Source organism: Cyprinus carpio, chromosome B4 (assembly GCF_018340385.1).
Source record: "Cyprinus carpio isolate SPL01 chromosome B4, ASM1834038v1, whole genome shotgun sequence".
NCBI lineage: Eukaryota > Metazoa > Chordata > Actinopteri > Cypriniformes > Cyprinidae > Cyprinus > Cyprinus carpio.
Window position 1 is genome coordinate 28,839,250 of NC_056600.1, and position 20,243 is coordinate 28,859,492.

Consider the following 20,243-nt stretch of genomic DNA (forward strand, 5'->3'; position numbering starts at 1 on the left):
ATAAATAGGTGCCGCTGCACTCACAGAGGATGGAGATGGGCTGGGGGTCATCACAGAGGATGGAGGGGGAGAGGGGCTGGGAGGAGAAGGCCTAGCCGTTCCTTCAGAGGATGGAGGAGAGGGACTGGGGGTCTTCACAGAAGACAGAGAAGGGGTGGAGCTCCTCACAGAGGATAGAGGGGTGGCGGCAGTCCTCACAGAGGCCATAGACTGAGTCCTCACAGATGAAGGAGGAGAGGGGCTGGGAAGAGAAGGAGAGGATGCAGAGGGTGGAGGAGAGGGGCTGGGGGTCCTCCGATCCACTAAGTTAGGTTTTAGCAAAGTCGACTTGGACCCGCCAAAGCGTGACTTATTGAACTAAAAAGAGAAACAAAGTTAATTGTATGATTGAAGTTACATATAGCATTTTCATTTCATTATTTTTTCTAGCCTAAACATAAACATAAATCTGTCCTATCAAACAAATACACAATGATTCTAATTTGGCATTAATTGATTAAAGAGAAAATATTCACCATAGTCAAACTTAGAGGGGGCCTCAGGAATGAGGGTGGGGCAGAAGCAGCAGTTTCAGGAGCCGTATCGGAAGCAGCAGGAGGTACAGCAGAAGAGTGAGTGGCAGTGGCAGACTGCTAATACAACCACCGAAGGGCATGAAATATAGTGAAATGGCATAACAGCATTTTAATAGATATGTGATGATACATCAAATGTCATTACCTTACTGGTGTGGAATCCACAATTGCAGGCCATGGAGCCTCCAAAGAGGGTGGTCTGCCCATGGGCCTGCATGGGGCATTTCTCAATCTGAAAAGATAATAATCATTGTTTACTTTACTAACTTGTCTGAATTATTGTTAGGTGACCTGCATACTACTTACTATATAATGAATGAATGATAACTTTGCTTTACCTTCTGGTAGAGGTCATACCACTTCCGTTGCCTCGGGGCTGGTCTGTTGCCTTCTCCAGAAGGCCAAACCCCACAGCGGGCAAAAGTCCTCAACCTGGCCATCCACACATCATCTCCAATGGCCTTGTGGCTTTTTGGCTTAGTGCTCATCTACAGACAAAATGGAAAAAAAAACATGGATTTCATTCATAATTCTTATTTAAAATAAATAAATAAATGTATGTAATGTTAGGTTAGCATTAGTGATTGTTAAAAAGAGACACTCAAATACTTGACCAATTAAGGGTGTGTGATAAGACCAAAATCTAACTTCAGGATTTGAGAAATAATTTCACAACAGCTACGTATCTCAATATAGTTCTTTTTGTTATTTTATTTTTATTTAAATGAGAACAAATAAATAAATTACAAACAATATGACAAATACATTAGTAAAAAATACAGTAGTTATAATAATAATACAACAATGTAATAAGAAATACTAGAGAAATTGCATAAAATGTCAAAATAAAACACTGCATAGTCTTCACTCTCTCAGATATGAACTGTTCCTTTTTAAAGCAGTGAGTGTTTTTTATTTTTTTTATTTTATTCTCCTTTGTTTTGCATTAATGACAGACAGCGAGTAAATTAGGCTGCCGCACTGAATGCACGGACCCAATATACTGATACACATCCGGGTTTCAACCAAATTATTTATTTAAGTCTATTTATTTTATTCATTTATTCAACACGTTAACACAGTTGGGCATTTTGACGTAATGGTGCGTGTATTTGACCATTCAGGTGCAACAAACCGCCACAGAAAACGGAATTCGCGATCACAAGCCGTCTGTGCGCGCGCGCGCGCCTCCGCTATGTACTTATTCCCTGCATACTGCGCTTAATAACTTTATTTGACATCAAGCATATTCCGCTCTTTATTTGTATTCATTAATACATGTTCACTCTTACATTATGTGTCAATGACTGTAAGTGGTAAAAATACATACAGCGAAATAAACGATTGAGCAAAATCCCTAACGGTAGACACGTTATATCATCGTTAAGATATAAGCCGTCATATCGCCCACCACAACGACCAATTAAGTATACGGTAAACTGAAATAAAGAAAAAATATTACTTACGTTGCTCGATGAGAAGAAATATTATTGGTCAAATTGCTCGATGATAATTTTACATTGCGCGCTCGTCAGAATAGACTCCGTCACTAGTGTCGTCATCCAATCTCACAGAGCAGCGATTGGCTCTCAAATCTCACAATGGAGAGCGAGCTCAGCGATTGGCTCTCGTATCTCACAATGGAGAGCGAGCTCAGCGATTGGCTCTCGTATCTCATAATGGAGAGCGAGGTCAGCGATTGGGCCTGAAATCTCACAATGGAGAGCGAGCTCAGCGATTGGCTCTCGTCCAATCTCACAATGACAGCCGCTCCTGACCCAGGTAGCGCCACAGAGACTGACGGTGGCACCTCCACTGGGTTGCGGTGACAAAAAAAAAAATCTACGCTGAGCGCACCACGAAGCTCAGACGCAACATGTGTCCCGCGCCAGCAAACTGAAGTCAAGAGACTGAGACCCGTTGGGAAGGGCGAGGGAGAGCCAAAAGATACGCCCAACGTGGGGCTCGAACCCACGACCCTGAGATTAAGAGTCTCATGCTCTACCGACTGAGCTAGCCGGGCCGCTGCGACGGACTGCCTCGGGCTGGTCGCGGTTCTCATAAGTGCCCAAATTTCACGAGCCAAGCGGAGGCTGTTTTTTCACACAGGCTTGAGAAAACCTCTTGCGGGTAAAGCTAGGGTTAAGCCTAACAGTAGGCTTAGAGCAGGGGGGTCCAAACTCAGTCCTGGAGGGTCCTTGTCCTGCCGAGCTTAGCTCCAAGCCCAATGAAACACACCTGAAGCAGCTAATCAAGGTCTCTCCAAGCAGACTCGAAACTTCCGGGCAGGTCTGTTGGAGCTGGCTGGAGCAAAACTCGGCCGGACAGTGGCCCTCCAGACAGGGTTTGGACACCCTTGGCTTAGAGTGTCCTTTGTTTGTTTTAGCCATGCCTGTTGCTGGGGATCACAGTTTGAACAAGCAGAGCAGGCCGATAACATGCACAATCAAAACCAGGAGTTAAAATTCCGTTTCAGGAGAGAGAGCGGTCACTGAATGCAAACGCTCCTAATGTCCAAAGGCAAAAAGTGTGCCATACAGCAAAAATTGGAGGACCCAACCTCCAACCGGAAACTGAAAATACAAAGATGCTACTAGGAGTGTGACAAATCGATTGACCTCTTGTCCAAACTCCTGAGAGGCTACAAGTTCAGGCAACTTCCCAAAAAAAATCCAGGCATGGAGTTCTGTCCCGCTGTGTGCATACATACAACTATTTTCGTGGCATTTTGTGGTACTCCTAGAGGGAGTTTTGAGCAGGACCTCCCTGGAACACAGGCCTCCACCTCCCGGAACAAAACATGAACACTCCGTGTACACGCCACAGCAAAATTGAGCTGAGAGAAACCTTCGCTTACCACCCTTTGTCTTCTCTTAACACAAGGCAACTGACAAAGCTGTAAACGCTCAAAAGGGGCTACGAATGCTGCTCCACGCATGCGTTAGCGGACACGTGTCTCGTCAGCCAAATTCTGTGTTTGCCGACACACGGCGGAACGGCAGCGAAAAGCTTCCTTCGCCCCTGGGTGGGCTCGAACCACCAACCTTTCGGTTAACAGCCGAACGCGCTAGCCGATTGCGCCACAGAGACTGACGGTGGCACCTCCACTGGGTTGCGGTGACAAAAAAAAAAATCACCGCTGAGCGCACCACGAAGCTCAGACGCAACATGTGTCCCGCGTCAGCAAACTGAAGTCAAGAGACTGAGACCCGTTGGGAAGGGCGAGGGAGAGCCAAAAGATACGCCCAACGTGGGGCTCGAACCCACGACCCTGAGATTAAGAGTCTCATGCTCTACCGACTGAGCTAGCCGGGCAGCTGCGACGGACTGCCCCGGGCTGGTCGCGGTTCTCATAAGTGCCCAAATTTCGCGAGCCAAACGGAGGCTGTTTTTTCACACAGGCTTGAGAAAACCTCTTGCGGGTAAAGCTAGGGTTAAGCCTAACAGTAGGCTTAGAGCAGGGGGGTCCAAACTCAGTCCTGGAGGGTCCTTGTCCTGCCGAGCTTAGCCCCAAGCCCAATGAAACACACCTGAAGCAGCTAATCAAGGTCTCTCCAAGCAGACTCGAAACTTCCGGGCAGGTCTGTTGGAGCTGGCTGGAGCAAAACTCGGCCGGACAGTGGCCCTCCAGACAGGGTTTGGACACCCTTGGCTTAGAGTGTCCTTTGTTTGTTTTAGCCATGCCTGTTCTTTGAACTGTGCAATCATTCCTCTGATTGTATTGATGATACCAAACTTTGAGGTAGAAGGCTTCCGTAGAATCTAAATAGATCCACCTTTTGTATTAAACACATTCGTATGGTAAGTGGGAGAAAAGAGAGTCCTTTGGACAACACACTCACATTGTCAGGGGTAAGAGATGTTTTAGATAGGTTAATTACTGTCTGCTCTTGTTCGTCCCTGAGAATCCATGGTTGTTGTCTCAGTTGTTGTCTTTGTCCTTGACCGCTTTTCTGCCTCTCCTTGTTTTCTTCTTGTTATGTTGGGTTTTATATGTTTGGGTCTTTCGTCCAAAAAAAAATCAGACCGTGGTAGAAGCAGCTGGTGAAGACCTATTAGAAATCGAAGTAGATTCTTCATCACTTGTAGTAAAAATTGAAAGACACAGATCTCTGTCTTTGTCTATCTCTGCGATTAGGTCTAATCCACTTGTACACGTTGTCATTTTTTACAGTCGTTTTCATCTCTCTTAAATTTCTTAATCTTTTGTTGTCTGATCCAGTCTGTAAGCTTCTCAAGGTCCTGTTTCAATTTATTTTCAAATGGCAATTTAGTGTCATCATTACTCATGCCAGAGATTTGTACTTTTATCTCATTGATGTCTTCTTGTACCACTTCTTTTTTTTCTTTCTTAGTATGTTCAATAATTAGCAAGATCAGATCTAATGAGCATTTATTCAAAATGGCTTCCCATTTTAATCTGAAATCAGTATCTTCTGTGCCAAAAGAATTCAAATTTTTATTCTAAGGCCTCTAGGAATGCGGCCCTCACGCCAGTAGTCAGACAAATTGACAATACTCCATGGCAAAACATTTTCAAAATGTGCACAATAGTAATCCAGAAGGCCTAATGGTTGAGGGTTTAGAAATTATCAAAAAAGAGTATTCGGGGTGGTGACCGATTAAAATTACTTCTACAGAGAGAAACATTTTATATATATGAGTTACAGGCCACAGTATACCCTGGTTTGAATGAAGAAATAGATTTCAGTCCCCTTTTAGTGATATGCCTTTGTTGCTATGTAACCTCCTAGTGGACCTTCTCTGTATGTGCATGTAATTTGTCATTCAGGTGTTTCTAATTAGCATCTATATAAGAGTAAATTGTTTGATTGTAATACATACCCTGAAGAAGGTTGTTTGTGCCTTCACGCGTGGGTTGTTTTTCCCCTATGTCTTTTAAATTTTCTATCATGAAATAGCCAGTTCATTAAAGGCTTTTTATAAATTTCTAAAGAAGAGTGCCTTGGATTTCCTTCTACTACATTCTACTGAATTCCCGACCCCAAAGAGCACCTTCAAATGACTCTTTTTTGAACTCCTTGATCACCCTGGACACTTTTTTTCTTTCCAAATACAGAGTTATATTTAAAAATATCCTGGCTCTTCAAGCTTTATAATGGGAGTGAATGGTACCTGAGATTTTGAAGCCCAAAAATGTGCATCCATCCATCATAAAAGTAGTAATCCATATGGCTCTAGGGGTTAATAAAGGCCTTCAGAAGCGAAGCTATGTGTTTTTGTAAGAAAAATATCCATAATTATAACTTTATAAACCATAATCACTGTTTTCCGGTAACGGCTGTACGCATAAGTCTAGTTCCGGTGGAAGAGTGGCCTCTGACCCGACGTGATATAATGTAGGAGTAACATTAGCTTACTGAAAATAGTTTCAGATAAAGTAAAAAGTAATACTGAATAAATGAAAACAACTAAGTATGGCTAAGGTACTAAGCCAGATTGTATAGTACTCACACTAACAAATGTATTGTTAAAGCATTTTTAAGGAAATGTACTAATCATTACTCACCACAGACGGATGCAAGAGTGTGCCTAAGAAAGTCACCTTCTTGCTCTAATGCTTCTATCCGTTTCAAAAGGTTGTCCACTGATGATTCATCAACAGCTGCATGGACTCCTTAACATAGACACGTGCAAATATGCAAAATTAATAATGAACTTGCAAGCAACTAATCACCATCAAGCATCGTTTGTTTTATCACTCTTAGTTTATTTTCCATCAAAGACTAGGTTTGATATTACAATCACATCAGGATTGTGTAGTAGTCACATAGATCATTAATCATCTCACCTTTTTCACTTTCACAGCTAGCAGCAGGTGCAGTGTCTGGGTACGAGGCATCTGTAAAACAAAATTAATGTAGCTCTGATAACCATATAAAAAAGTAAATATTATAGTAAAATTGTTAAACAAACTGAATTAAATATATTATGAAGGTTACACCTCATAATTAATATAGGTTACATCAAGATAACATTACATTACATTAAGCTAACATCTGCATGCAACTGCATGTTAGCGTGTACAAAATATATTTCAGAAGATTAATTTCTAACCTCGGTTACGTTCACGATCCACAGACTGCTCAGGGACCTCATTCTCCTCATCTGTGAAAATAATAGTGAATGTAGCTAAATGTGTAGCAAAGCAAGTAAATTGATAACGGAGAGTGAATTAAATGTTTAACAAGCTATTATCAAGTCAATACTAACCACAGGATGATCCATATCTTTCGTTTTTATCTAAAACCGGTAGAGCACGGGGGCTTTTTGGTCTTCTTCCTTCGCAACATTGGAATGTGGAGAATCAAAATCCCGTCTCTGGAATCAATCATCATAGAGGTTAAAGATAGGCTTTTCTAAATGCAAATCTTCTGCTTGTGTCTGTCATTGTACGGTTGATCTACAATGCAATAGTAGCTTGGTAGGGGTGTTGACTATGACCAAAATCTTATATCACAATATATGAGTTTTTTATCACAATAACGATAGTTATTTAATTATTTTTTTTTTAATAAGGATTTTATCATATTAAAAAAATCTTTGATACCAAAGTGATTTAGTCAAGATTAATGAAAGATTTTCTCTTACTGCTGTTTGATCTAGCATGAAAGACAGAGAGGAGCAAATCCTAGGTAACCTCCCTTAAGACCGAAGTCCGGATCCAAATATACTGCTTAACACATGTATTTTTTTTCTCAGCTGTTGTTCACTTTCACTAAGACCTAAAAATATTGTGTTTAGGAGGATACTTTCAAAGACAGGCATTTTGACGCATATAAAATTCCTGTGTATCTTATTATTTAAGACTACAGTATACGTTTCATGCACATTATTTTCTATTATATATTTAATAATACAGTTATACATCTTTTTTATATATTTTAGGGGTATATTTTTATTGTTTACTTTTTATTTCATTCTTTCATAGCTATATTTATGTATATTTTCATCTGTGTTGTATTCTTTAATAATTGCACTGTCCATGGAGCGGACCTGACTCACATTTCACTGCTGGTTATATATGCTACTATATAATCGATGTATGTGACAAATAAAATCTGAATTTATGGCCCAATAGAAAGGCAAAACTATGGTCACGAGCTCAATACTGAGCAGTGGATGCGCGGCCTGAGCGCTCCTATCACACAGAAATTGAGACAGCGCGCACATATATCAGTTGTTTTCAAACTGCAATGCTTAAAAACTGTTAAAACAATGTTCACTAATGGAGACTAATGGAGGCAATAGTCCTAAATCTCTAAGGTTACCGGTTCACAATTTTTTTTACCTGTTTAATCTTATCGCACCACTCTAAACGTCCTCGCGCCTGTATCCAAATCATAATTTTTTATTTGCGTCTTTACATAAACCATGTTTTTTGTTCAGTGGCCTCCAGCTCAGCCGTAGTCAAACGCTAAGGTGACGCGCGGCCATCTGCTAGAAGTCGCAGGCCGTCAACACACCAGGGTCTTTCAGGCGATTCCCGCTTCCTGCGTGGCCTACACGCAGGTGAAGCAAGTGTGAAGCTGCTTCCATATGCAAACAACAGACCCTAACATCTCAGGACCTTCGCCCTATGCTGGCAATTAAGCCCTTTTATTTTGTTTCTTTATCCTTAAGTCGCCAGCCAGCATCACGATAGCAGACCCTAGCATGAGGCATACGCCTCCGATCCGCTGTGCACGACCAATCCACACCCCTTCATCTCCGACGACCCCCCTTCCCCTACGCATCGGCCGGCGTCCCCGACAGTCTAACCACCAGTGTGAGTCCACCCGCCATTCAATGTCGTGCAGCCCCGCTTGCCTCCGCCCATTCACCCGCGCTGTCCTCCCATACCGCTTCCGCCCCTGGAGCCTTCCCAAAGCCAGCGCAAACCGCTGACAGGCGTTTTTTGAGTTAGTCTGTCTTTAGCTCTGGGATGAAAAGATGTCAGTTAATGATTATTGTTCAGCTGTCGTTGTGACAAATTACCACTGATCCCAAGCGTGCGAGGCACGGCTCTGCGCGCAGCCATTTCTGTCCCTCCTCTCCACCTACATGCTGGCCCCTCATTCGCTCAATTCCCTAAGAACAGCAGTAGCTGGCTCCTAGCAGGAATTTGGTTACCATTTTCGTTCCCCTGCCACTGCCGTCGGGTGCAGGGTACAGCGCTTACCGAAGTCCCACACTGTGTCCCGCTCGCAGCGGAAGCCCTTTGCTCTTCTCCATTTTTCAACGCGCTGGCAGCAGGGGTCAATCTCCCGCAGGAAGCGCTTCCCATAGTTCCCCACTGTCGCAGCAGTGTCACCTCCCACAGGAGCCTTGCCCTAAAATTCCCTCATTCACCCCCCCCCCCCCTGCTGCCGCAGTTCCCTGCGGTCAGCGGAGCCTGAATCTTTACACTGCTCCAGAAGCGCAGTGTTGCGGTGTAGATTGCCACATGCCAGCTGCGATGCCGCAAAGCCAAGTTCTCTTTTCAGATGCCGCAGCAGTTCCCACCTCAGTTACGAGACTTTGTCTGTAATTTATCTGGCTGCCGCAGTGCTGTCTCTTATGCAGAATCAATTGTTCCTCTTTTCAGATGCCTGCACGAGGTCCCGCTTCTGCAAAAGCCGTTTCTGGTATATTCCCCTACTACCAACAGCGGATTGCTTGCCTCCTGCAGGAGCCTGTTGCTGTCATTTTCTCTGCTCCGCGCAGGAGCCTTTTTTTCTGTTTTCCCCCACTGCACGTAGCAGTGCTCATTTCCATATTTGCCCACCAGCCCGAAGCTCTCTTTCAAGTGGACCCTCTCCACAGAATTCAATAGTTCTCTGTCCTCAACAACTGCCAGGCACACATTATATATCCACAAGGCGTCCAGCACCCATCTAACATTTTAACCCAGCTTTTTTGGGGAGGCGTATAATGTTCGTATCTGGCCTGCTGTCCTGTGCTTCTTGCCTTTTTGGGGAGCAACTCTGGTCTGGGCCGGACTCCGAGATTCAGACCCTCCAATCCCCGACCACTGGGGGGTTTGCCCCGGACGCGGAGCTCATCTACCCCGACAGCACGCCCAATTCTGCATTAACCTTTATTTAAATATAGGTAAATGTTAACTCGTTAAGTGATGTTTCATAAACAAATTGCGGGAGGAGCCTGCCTGATACTAATCCATGCCCATTGTCATCATTAGTGTTTACACCGTACCAAGTCAAAAGATCAGGCTTGATTTATCAGGGCAGATTGAACTGTTAAGGTGGAGCAGGATAGCCAAAAGTTCCAGAACTTTGTCGCGAATGACAATGCACTTATAGGGTGAGGTACGTCTTCGTAATGACTACAAAACCATGCAAATACACATTCAGCCATTCATTACAGCTATTTGTCATTATGTTATTTAGATATGGCATAGCTGCAAAAAAACCTACAGAGACCTGAAATAATAAACGGGTCTTACAGTTGGTGGAACTCAGACGCAAGTTGTTGCTATTGATGATTCAAAGGTTTGCACAGAAAAGAAGGTAAACTGGGCCAGAACAAATTTACAAGGAAAAAAGAAAAATCTACTCTAAATCGAATCTAAATATCCATATACACATACTTGAACCCCCCAAAAAGTAAAATTTGTGTCAAATGATCGTCCAGGAATTTTCCAAAAGGTCTATCCAAATTCCTTTTACCATATTCAAGTAACCCATTTCTGGCTTTCTTTGGACACAGGAGTGGCAGTCGTCCGTGTTGAATCCGACATGAAGTCAATGCTTGCATGTTCTGCTTATGGTCGCGCGCTGAAAATGTTTTCCCCTGCTTTCCAATCTGTTCGTCGTCGCAGGGTTTTCTTGTAGGTAAATTGCAGGGTTTTCCTCAGACTGCTCTGATCAAACATCCTTATTCCACCTGATGAAAATTGTGTAGAGCAGCTGCTGTTTTGGTCTTGGGCCATATGTGATCTAGTATATCTTCAGTAGAGGTGCCCGGTCTACCAGAACAGCGTCGATATTATGCATTTGTGCACAACCTGCAAGAGTGTCAGAATAGCAATGATCCCATAGTAGAAGAGTCATGGTGATGTTTTAGAGAAAAAAATCTTACAGTTGTACGATTGCGATTACAAGAAGTCTTGGTACTCAAGAGGATAGATGGGTGGCTGATGCTAGGGTTTGTCAGTGTGTGAGTGGTGTGTGTGGTGTGTGTAGGTTGGCGATGTGTGTAGGGTTCACATAAAAGGCCCAATTTGCAGGTTCTGTCGTTCTTGATCATGAGAACTGGGAGCATGTACAGGCTAATTATTGGTTTGGTCACCTACGACTGGAATTAGAGGATGGCTTGGCTCTGTTTTGGCCATCGCGCGAGATTGAGCAGGATCAGTTTCAGGATGCACGAACGGCCAGAGTGACAAGTGCGTCTCACACACTCGAACCCATTGGGGACGGTCGCGTGCAGCTCACTTCCCTGTACAGCATCAAAATAATGCCTAATTTACAATAGCTTTCTGTAGCGATTTCACTTTGTGAACTGCAGGGAGGATAATTTGTGCGGATCTCGATTGGCAGGCGGGATGATGCTTATTGTCTCAGGACTTCTCGTTGAAGTTTCCTTAATGACGATTTGGAATGTGCCGTCATTGAAGACCGTATGCTAGTTCTTCGTTTTGAGTAAACATTTTATTTATTATTATGCCATTTAATTCACTGTTTACAAACTTGAAATAGTACCACTGCTGCTAGCAGTATAATTAGTGTAAAATGAAGTGTGTTTCCTGCAATACATTAGGTAAAGTCATAGACGTTTTTATGAGGAGGTCGAGAATGATGCCCCAGCAAGTATACAGCTATGTTACAATGATGCAGCAATTCTGTTGTTAGCGTCATCGCAACATTTATGCAGTTTTCTGTTACTGATTAAGTTTATTGCTTATTAGATTCCATAATAAGCAAGAGTCATACACAGCAACGGGGTAAAATCAATAACGTGCAATCGTAGACTTTGCATTCGTCATCACCGAAGATTCATCGTGCATTCAGGGGACCTGAGACGGCAGCTTAACGACCAGCTTCACATTCTGAACATCTTAAAGAACTGTGGAGACCAACACAGACTGTTGCACTCATTGTTTTCGCTACATATTTGTGAGAACCAGCCTCCATCTGGTATCTTTGAAATCCAAATCTGTTAAACTAATTCAGTTTGTTTGGTTATTATTTTGCGTAGGCCTACGCTCTTTATATGTATATTATTTGCTATTTTGTGATCTACTTTGATGGTAAATATGTACATGGTGTATTTGATCATCGATAGTCAACATCTTAAAGGAGTAAAAACAAAATAGTACAATTTAGTACAACTGTTCCCTCTTCTTTTTGTCTCGTGGCCATTGGACATCAGATCCAACAAAGGCGCAATGTAAAAGGACCGGTCTTTACTATCACTTTTTATCAATGAAACCACATCCTTGCTGAATAGTATTAATTTATTTAAAAAAAAAAAGGAGAAAAAAAATTACGGACCCCAAAGACCAGCGAACATTTTTAATAATTTAATTTTGTGCATTTAGCAGACGCTTTTATCCAAAGCAACTTACAGTGCATTCAAGCTATACATTTTTTTTTTACCAGTTCCCTGGGAACTGAACTTATGATCTTTTGCGCTGCTAACACAATGCTTTACCACTGAGCCACAATATTACTGTTTTTTCTGTATTTTTTATATACTTACGAAAATACCTCAAAATATGTGAGATGTTCTCTGATAATTCACTGATGTGGGATTAATATATATATACACACACACACACAAACACAAAAACAAAAAAAAATATACACAAACACACACACACACACACACACACACACACACAAGGTGAAATAAAAGTGCAGGATTTAAACATCACAGTCTATTATTTAAAAAATTAGATATTTGGTGACATTTTGGGTATCTCTTATGTACCTAAAATTTGATTATTTTCTTCTAGTATAACCGTGGTCGTTTACGAACTACATGGAGAAGAAACAACTGGGTTTTTGGAATACTGGAAATGAAGGGCCATAGACGTTTTGCCCATTTTGAAGAAGATTGTCAAAAACCGCTCAAGACAAACTCTACTACCCATTATCAGAAGGCACGTGAGAAGAGGATCCACCGTTTTTTCAGTGACTGTTGGAGAGCATATCAGGCTCTTCCTAGACATGAATACAGGCATTTTTACTGTCAACCATTCAAAAAACTTTGTTGATCCAGTCACTGGTTGCCATACACAGCACATCGAGCGTGCGTGGCAAAGCATCAAGTCACAGGTTAACAAGCACAGAGGCAACAAAAGCCCTCCACTCTTGAAAGAGCATTTGAAATGTATTCAGTGGTATCACTGGTTAGGCAAACGAAACAGACAAGGAGTAATTGCTCAACTCTTTCATGACATAAGAAAAGATTTCAAAATCCATTAATCTGTAGCCATGCAGAACATATCAATTTATAAATATTCTGTCTCTTAAGTACTTTCATGTAGAACAGAATTTAAAATTTTTATTTGTTCTAATATCAAATAGGGTAATTATATGTACAAACAAAAAAATCGATAAAATAAACAAATGTGCTCACATAAAAAAAAACATAAACAGGGCTCCAAACAAAAAAATCGAGTAAGGAGCCATTGGCTCCTATAAGAAAAAAACTTAGGAGCCAATGATTTTTTTAGGTGCCACAGAATAAACGTGTTTTATTTATTTTACGATTATTATTATTTATTTATTCACATTTCAACATTTCAAATCATACTGTCATGTGTTTAGGTCTCATCTTTCTTGACTTTATCAGCATTTTAATCCATCTTATAGATGACCTGGGAATTAAGGTTCACTTAAAGTGGGAACTAAATGTCTTTTCCAGCTTGAAATCTACAGTCACAAAGAATTGTTCATTACACAGAGTCTGTACCAGTATCATGGAGCATAAGCATCACTTGGCCACTGAGTGTAGCTTGGGCTCCTCCTACATGAGACATTTCAGGAAGTTGTACTGTAGGATCTCTTATAAAATAGCCTACCTTCTGATGTTAATTCATGTTCATTATGTTACTATATTAGTAAAGAGAACAGATTAAATGGGTTCACTTGCCCTTGAACTGAGGCGCTAAAGCGACCGCGTCTGCTGCATTAAAGAGCGCCAAAACTGTATCGTTTTGAATTTCGTTATGAATTCTGAATAATTTTAAAGCACAGAGCTTTTTTCGATTAAATTGTTAACAGTTGCACTTCAAATAATGAAGTTCACGCATTTAAAGAACACAGACCAAGATCTTGTTTAGAAGAAGCCATATTAGTAAATTATTATAAACGAGAATTGTTAACGATATCGCCAATATCCACACAAGCTGACAGCTTTACCTGTTCTAGTTTGTTCAAATACGCTGTATTTTTCTGCACTTTCCCTTCTTACGTCTCTCTCGCTGCACAGCGGAGCTGCGTTTATCAGACTGTGTGCGTCAGCACTGATGTGCGCCAGAGATGAGGACTGTTTTAAACTCTTTTTCCACTAAAACTTTGATGCGCATTGTCTCAGTTTATCTAGATTTGATCGCAAAACAATTAGGAAAAAAGGCATTACATTCAAATTTTTAAGTTATAACATGTAAATATATATACCCAGATAGCAATAACACTCGGGCTGATTCTGGCTGAAATGCGTCTCTGTCGGTTCAGTCTCGGCATCGGTGAGAAGATAATGGGCCAGAGCCGCACCGACTCTACAAAACACTTCTGGCTGACAGACGGCTTTTTCTCTATGGGCCGATCTCGGCTGAAAGCTGTTGTACACGCGGCAGGTCCACACTCGGTGTAGTTGTGTGTATTAACCTTCGGCCTGACTTTGCTGCTAGAATGAAGCAAATCATCCGCCTGAGAAAACTTTTTTAGTGGTTAAATCCTGAGGTGCTCTCGGCGGGTAGTCGCCACCGGCGACCTCAGCAAAAATGTCACTCGCAAATTAATATTTATGGTCGCAAATGCGAGTGTTTTAGTCGCAGTTTGGAGCCCTGAGAAAGTATACTTTACTTTCATAGATACAGACTTCATGTATTTTAAATGTAACTTCTAGGTATTAAAACATGTTTTCTTGTGTATTTTCAGTGCAAGTACACATTAGTTCCTGGGTATCAAAGCATGTTCCGGACCCTTTCTGGTAACACTTTACAATAAGGTTTCATTCATTAACATTAGTTAACTGCATGTTCGTTAACATGAACTAACAATTAACAATATTCCACAGCATTTATTAAGCTTAGTTAATGTTAATCTCAGCATTTAGTAATACATTTTTAAGATCAAATGTTGCGTCTGACAACCTTGGTTAATGTTCTGTGAATTATTATGAACAAGAACATTTTAACTAACATCAACTGAGAATAATACATGCTGTACAAATAAGGGTGTAACAGTATGTCTATTCGTACCGAACGGGTCATGGGCAAATTCCAAATGGAAGTGATCATCTCTATATCCTACTCCCTTGGAAGGGGCAGAGCCCTTGAAGTGGGGACTTTGAAGTGAGCAGAGAAAGAGCGTGCTATTATGAAGTTGTTTGGAATGCACTTGGCAAAACACCTGGACTATTAAATGGTTTGAATAATAAGTATCCACACACAAGTAGGCATGAACAATAATGCTTTACATGTGTAAAAAACATAACTGCCCCAAAAAAAATTAACAGAAACTGTAGCGTAGTTACAATTGTAGTTACAATATTGCAATTACGATGTGTACTTATACAAAAGTGTACTTAGAAATGTAAGTACACTACAGTAACTACAGATAAATCAAGCAGGTACTTAAAATGTAAGTACAATGTAAATACAGGTAGTTACAGCATAAGTACATTGTATCAAATGTTTAAATTTGCCATGTAAGTACATAGTTGTAAAACGCCACTTAATATAGAGGTGGGACCGGTAATTGGGCTATATTTTAGCCTCCTCTGACCTGTGGCCTTCCACAAGGCTATATTTTAGCTCCCTCTCTATTCTCTCTGTACATGCTACCTCTGGGCTCTATTCTACGAAAACATGGTGTGTCTTTTCATTTCTATGCAGATGATATCTATCTACCAATCAAGAAAAACAACTCCACAGCGATCACTTCTCTTCTCCAATGTTTAGAGGAGGTTAAATTATGGCTAGCCCAAGATTTCCTCTTCCTAAATGAGGACAAATTCGAGGTGATTGTTTTCGGTCCAAATGAGAACTCTCAGTGTAAAAGCCCTGAGCTAGAAAGTTTATCTGTTTTTAGATCCTCACGGGTGCAGAACCTAGGTATTATTGTTGACCAGCATTTAAAATTGATAGAAACTGGACCCAATAACAGAAAATATATGTCTATCAGCTTTGTTTACTGTCTAAAATTAAAAACTTTCTCACTCCTAAAACTCTAGAAATGGCTGTTCATGCGTTTGTTACGTATCGTCTAGATTACGGTAAATCTTTATATTGTGGTATATCTAAATCTCAAATTGCGCGACTTCAGCTTGTCAAAAACGCTGCAGCCGGACTTCTTTTAAAGTGCCGTAAACATGAACACATCACTCCAATTCTTAGATCCCTACACTGGTTGCCGATCTGTCAGAGAATAGACTTTAAAAATCTCCTCTTTGTATATAAATCCCTACATAACAAAGCTCCTGTCTATCTGGTGGTTGGTGGGTGTCGCTGTTGGACAGTGTTAGTCCTGCTTCCTGCTTGCCGTGCTGCTGTTTTGTGATCGTTAGCTCCATGTAGCTTTGTTTTTCTGTGTAGAATCTTTATATTACTATCACTCTTTGTTGTTTTAAATTGATAAAATATAACTTAATTCCCACCATATTTCTGATATTATCTATCAATCTAATCTGATTAATTTGATCGTTCACTTTTATTTTAAATCCCGCGAGTGCAGTGCACCTGCATCGCGTTAGCACTCATTAGCTTGTCATTAGCGTTTCCATTTGTGCCTATCGCTGTGTTTTCTTTCCTCCTCTCCTCTCTCTGGTTTTCACAAGTTCATCAAACAACTGTGGTAAGAATCTTTCATCAAGCACGGTGAGTAATAGCTTCTCCTGCTATTGTTATTTTGCACTGCTTGCCACATGTATAGTTTTTCTATTTATCTCTGTCGGTGATGAGGGATTCACATGTGATAAATGCAGGAAATAGTTAGGATGACAGAGAAGATTTCAGAATTAGAGACACGCATCCAAACTTTAATTGAGGACAATAAGAATGTGAGGGCTCTAGATACGGCTTTGGATGCGTCTAGCTCAGGGAGTCCTGTACATTGTTCGGTTTCCGGTAACAGGGCCTTTGCAGCAGGGCAACTGGGTGACTGTGAGGCGACATAGTCGTGGGGTCTTAACACCACTCTTCTGTTCTGATCAAAACATTAAACAGGTTCTCCCCCACTCAGTGATGCACCCACTGAGAAACCTGATGAAAGTGCTCTAGTTATTGGCGATTTTATTGTACAGAACGTGAAAATAGAGACACCAGCCACCATAGTCCAATGTTTACCGGAGCGCCTGACATCTTGGCAAATTTAAAAGTGCTGGCTAATGCTAAACATAAATACAGTAAGATTGTTATTCACACAGGCGCTAATGATGTTCGACTTCGCCAGTCGGAGATCACTAAAAATAACATTAAAGAGGTGTGTGAACTTGCAAGCATGATGTCAGACACTGTAATATGCTCTGGTCCCCTCCCTGCTTACCGTGGTGATGAGATACACAGCAGATTGTCATCACTCAGTGGCTGGATGTCCGCAGAATAACATAGGTTTCATAGACAATTGGACAAGCTTTTGGGGCAGACCTGACCTGTTGAAAAGAGATGGTCTTCATCCCTCCTGGGGTGGTGCCGCTCTTCTCTCTAGAAATACACCACATAGTCTTGATAAATTGTACTTGACTAACTGGGGCCCAGGTCAGGAAGCAGACAGACTGGCTAAAACGACCGTCTGCTAGCCACCTCACGTCACAGAAGTCAGTTAATTCTCAGCACATAGAGACTCTTTCACCTAGATATCACACTATAGAGACTGTGTCTGTTCCCTGAACTAGAAAATACAAAAAACATCCAAACCAATTTAAGAGTAACAATTAAATTGAGGTTCAACAAATAAAAAACAGATGCAATACAGATAAACAAATGATAAAGCTTAGCTTATTGAATATCAGGTCCCTTTCTACAAAAGCACTTTTTGTAAATAATATGATCACTGATCATAATTTAGATGCCCTCTGTTTGACAGAAACCTGGCTAAAACCCTGATGATTACATTATTTTAAATGAGTCTACACCCCAAGATTACTGTTATAAACATGAGCCACGTCCAAAAGGTAAAGGGGGAGGTGTGTGCTTCAATTTATAACAATGTTTTCAGGATTTCTCAGAGGGCAGGCTTCAAGTATAACTCGTTTGAAGTATTGGTGCTTAATATAACATTATCCAGAGAAACAAATGTTAATGATAAATCCCCTGTGATGTTTGTACTGGCTACTGTATACAGGCCACCAGGGCACCATCCAAGTTTTATAAAGACTTTGCTGATTTTACATCCGAGTTAGTGCTGGCTGCAGATAAAGTTTTAATTGTTGGTGATTTTAATATCCATGTTGATAATGAAAAAGATGCATTAGGATCAGCATTTATAGACATTCTGAACTCTATTGGTGTTAGACAACACGTTTCAGGACCTACTCATTGTCGAAATCATACTCTAGATTTAATACTGTCACATGGAATTGATGTTGATAGTGTTGAAATTATTCAGCCAAGTGATGATATCTCAGATCATTATTTAGTTCTTTGTAAACTTCATATAACTAAAACTGTAAATTCCACTTCTTGTTACAAGTATGGTAGAACCATCACGTCTACCACAAAAGACAGCTTTGTAAGTAATCTTCCTGATGTATCCCAATTCCTTAGCATATCCAAAACCTCAGAACAACTTGATGATGTAACAGAAACTACGGACTCTCTCTTTTCTAGCATTTTAAATACAGTTGCTCCTTTACGCTTAAGGAAGGTTAAGGAAAACAGTCTGACACCGTGGTGTTATGAGCACACTCGCACCCTAAAGAGAGCAGCCCGGAAAATGGAGCGCAGCTGGAGGAAAACAAACTAGAAGTATTTCGTATTGCTTGGAGGGAAAGTAACCTATCTTACAGAAAAGCATTAAAAACTGCTAAATCTGATTACTTTTCGTCTCTTTTAGAAGAAAACAAATATAACCCCAGGTATTTATTCAATACAGTGGCTAAATTAACGAAAAATAAAGCATCAACAAGTGTTGACATTTCTCAACATCACAGCAGTAATGACTTTAATAGTATTGACTTTAGAAGTAAAGTAGTTCATAGAGATAAAATTGTAACCATGCAGCCATCAGCTACAGTATCACATCAGACAGTGCACTATAGATCCCCTGAGGAACAGTGCCACTCATTCTCTACTATAGGAGATGAAGAATTGTATAAACTTGTTAAATCACCAAAACCAACAACATGTATGTTAGACCCTATTCCGTCTAAGCTCCTAAAAGAGGTGCTTCCAGAAGTCATAGATCCTCTTCTGACTATTATTAATTCCTCATTGTTATATTAGGGTATGTCCCAAAACCTTCAAAACTGGCTGTTATTAAGCCTCTCATCAAAAAACCCACAACTTGACCCCAAGACCTAGTTATTTATAGACCGTTCTCGAATCTCCCTTTTCTTTCAAAGATACTAGAAAGGTAGTATCCTCACAATTATATTCCTTCTTAGAGAAAAATTGCATCTGTGAGGATTTCCAGTCAGGATTTAGAGACTGTATCATAGTACTGAGACTGCTCTCCTTAGAGTTACAAAATGACCTGCTCTTATCATCTGATCGTGGTTGTATCTCTCTATTAAGTGCTATTGGATCTTAGTGCTGCGTTCGACACTATTGACCACACTATTCTTTTGCATAGACTAGAACACTTTGTTGGCATTAATGGAAGTGCATTAGCATGGTTTAAATCGTACTTACAGTAGGTGGACATCCAAAACGTCGTTTCTATACCGCCGCTCGTACCGCCGCCGCGGCGTCTGCAAAGTGCATTTGCAGCTTTTGACCGCTGAGTGGCGCTTTAATCACAGGTTTTCAAACAAGCACATCAAAGCACATTTTTCGCAAATAGACGTCAGCTTTGCCTCACCGAAGTGTTATATTTGATTGCAGTCGGGGAAAATGAAAGAAAAAATATTTAATATTCACAGATGAAAGTGTAGTCCCTATGAAGATATGTGCGTTTCTTAGAACGAATTCAAGCAGGATAAATGTCAAGCCTACGAGCCTGTGCTTATATTTTCTCTACTATATATTTTAGATTAGACACATTTAAATAGTGTCCAGTATTATTTATATATGTATATATTATATATGAATTATGTGTTATATTATTAAAAAGAAAATGTGGTTTACTTTGCATTGGAGCATTAAAAGTGATAGGCCTATTGTGAGCTAGGCTTGCGTGTTTTATAAATTATTTTCTTTATTTTAGTAAAACGTAAGGCACTGTATAATTTCGCTCCCATTATTTAGGCCTAATTAAAACAAGAAACGAATAAATTAAACCTGCACGATTTAACTAAATCATTGAAACTATAAAGAATGTATGGATTAATAAAACG

General features: G+C 40.7%; 3 non-coding genes across 3 annotated transcripts; all 3 read right to left on the reverse strand.

The window, feature by feature from the left end:
* Positions 1 to 2,525: 2,525 nt before the first annotated feature.
* On the reverse strand, positions 2,526 to 2,598 carry trnak-cuu. Its single transcript has one exon. It is a non-coding gene; the product is annotated as a tRNA-Lys (tRNA).
* A 993-nt stretch (positions 2,599 to 3,591) lies between these two features.
* Positions 3,592 to 3,665, reverse strand: trnan-guu. Its single transcript has one exon. It is a non-coding gene; the product is annotated as a tRNA-Asn (tRNA).
* A 152-nt stretch (positions 3,666 to 3,817) lies between these two features.
* On the reverse strand, positions 3,818 to 3,890 carry trnak-cuu. The gene has a single exon. It is a non-coding gene; the product is annotated as a tRNA-Lys (tRNA).
* Between the last annotated feature and the right edge of the window lie 16,353 nt (positions 3,891 to 20,243).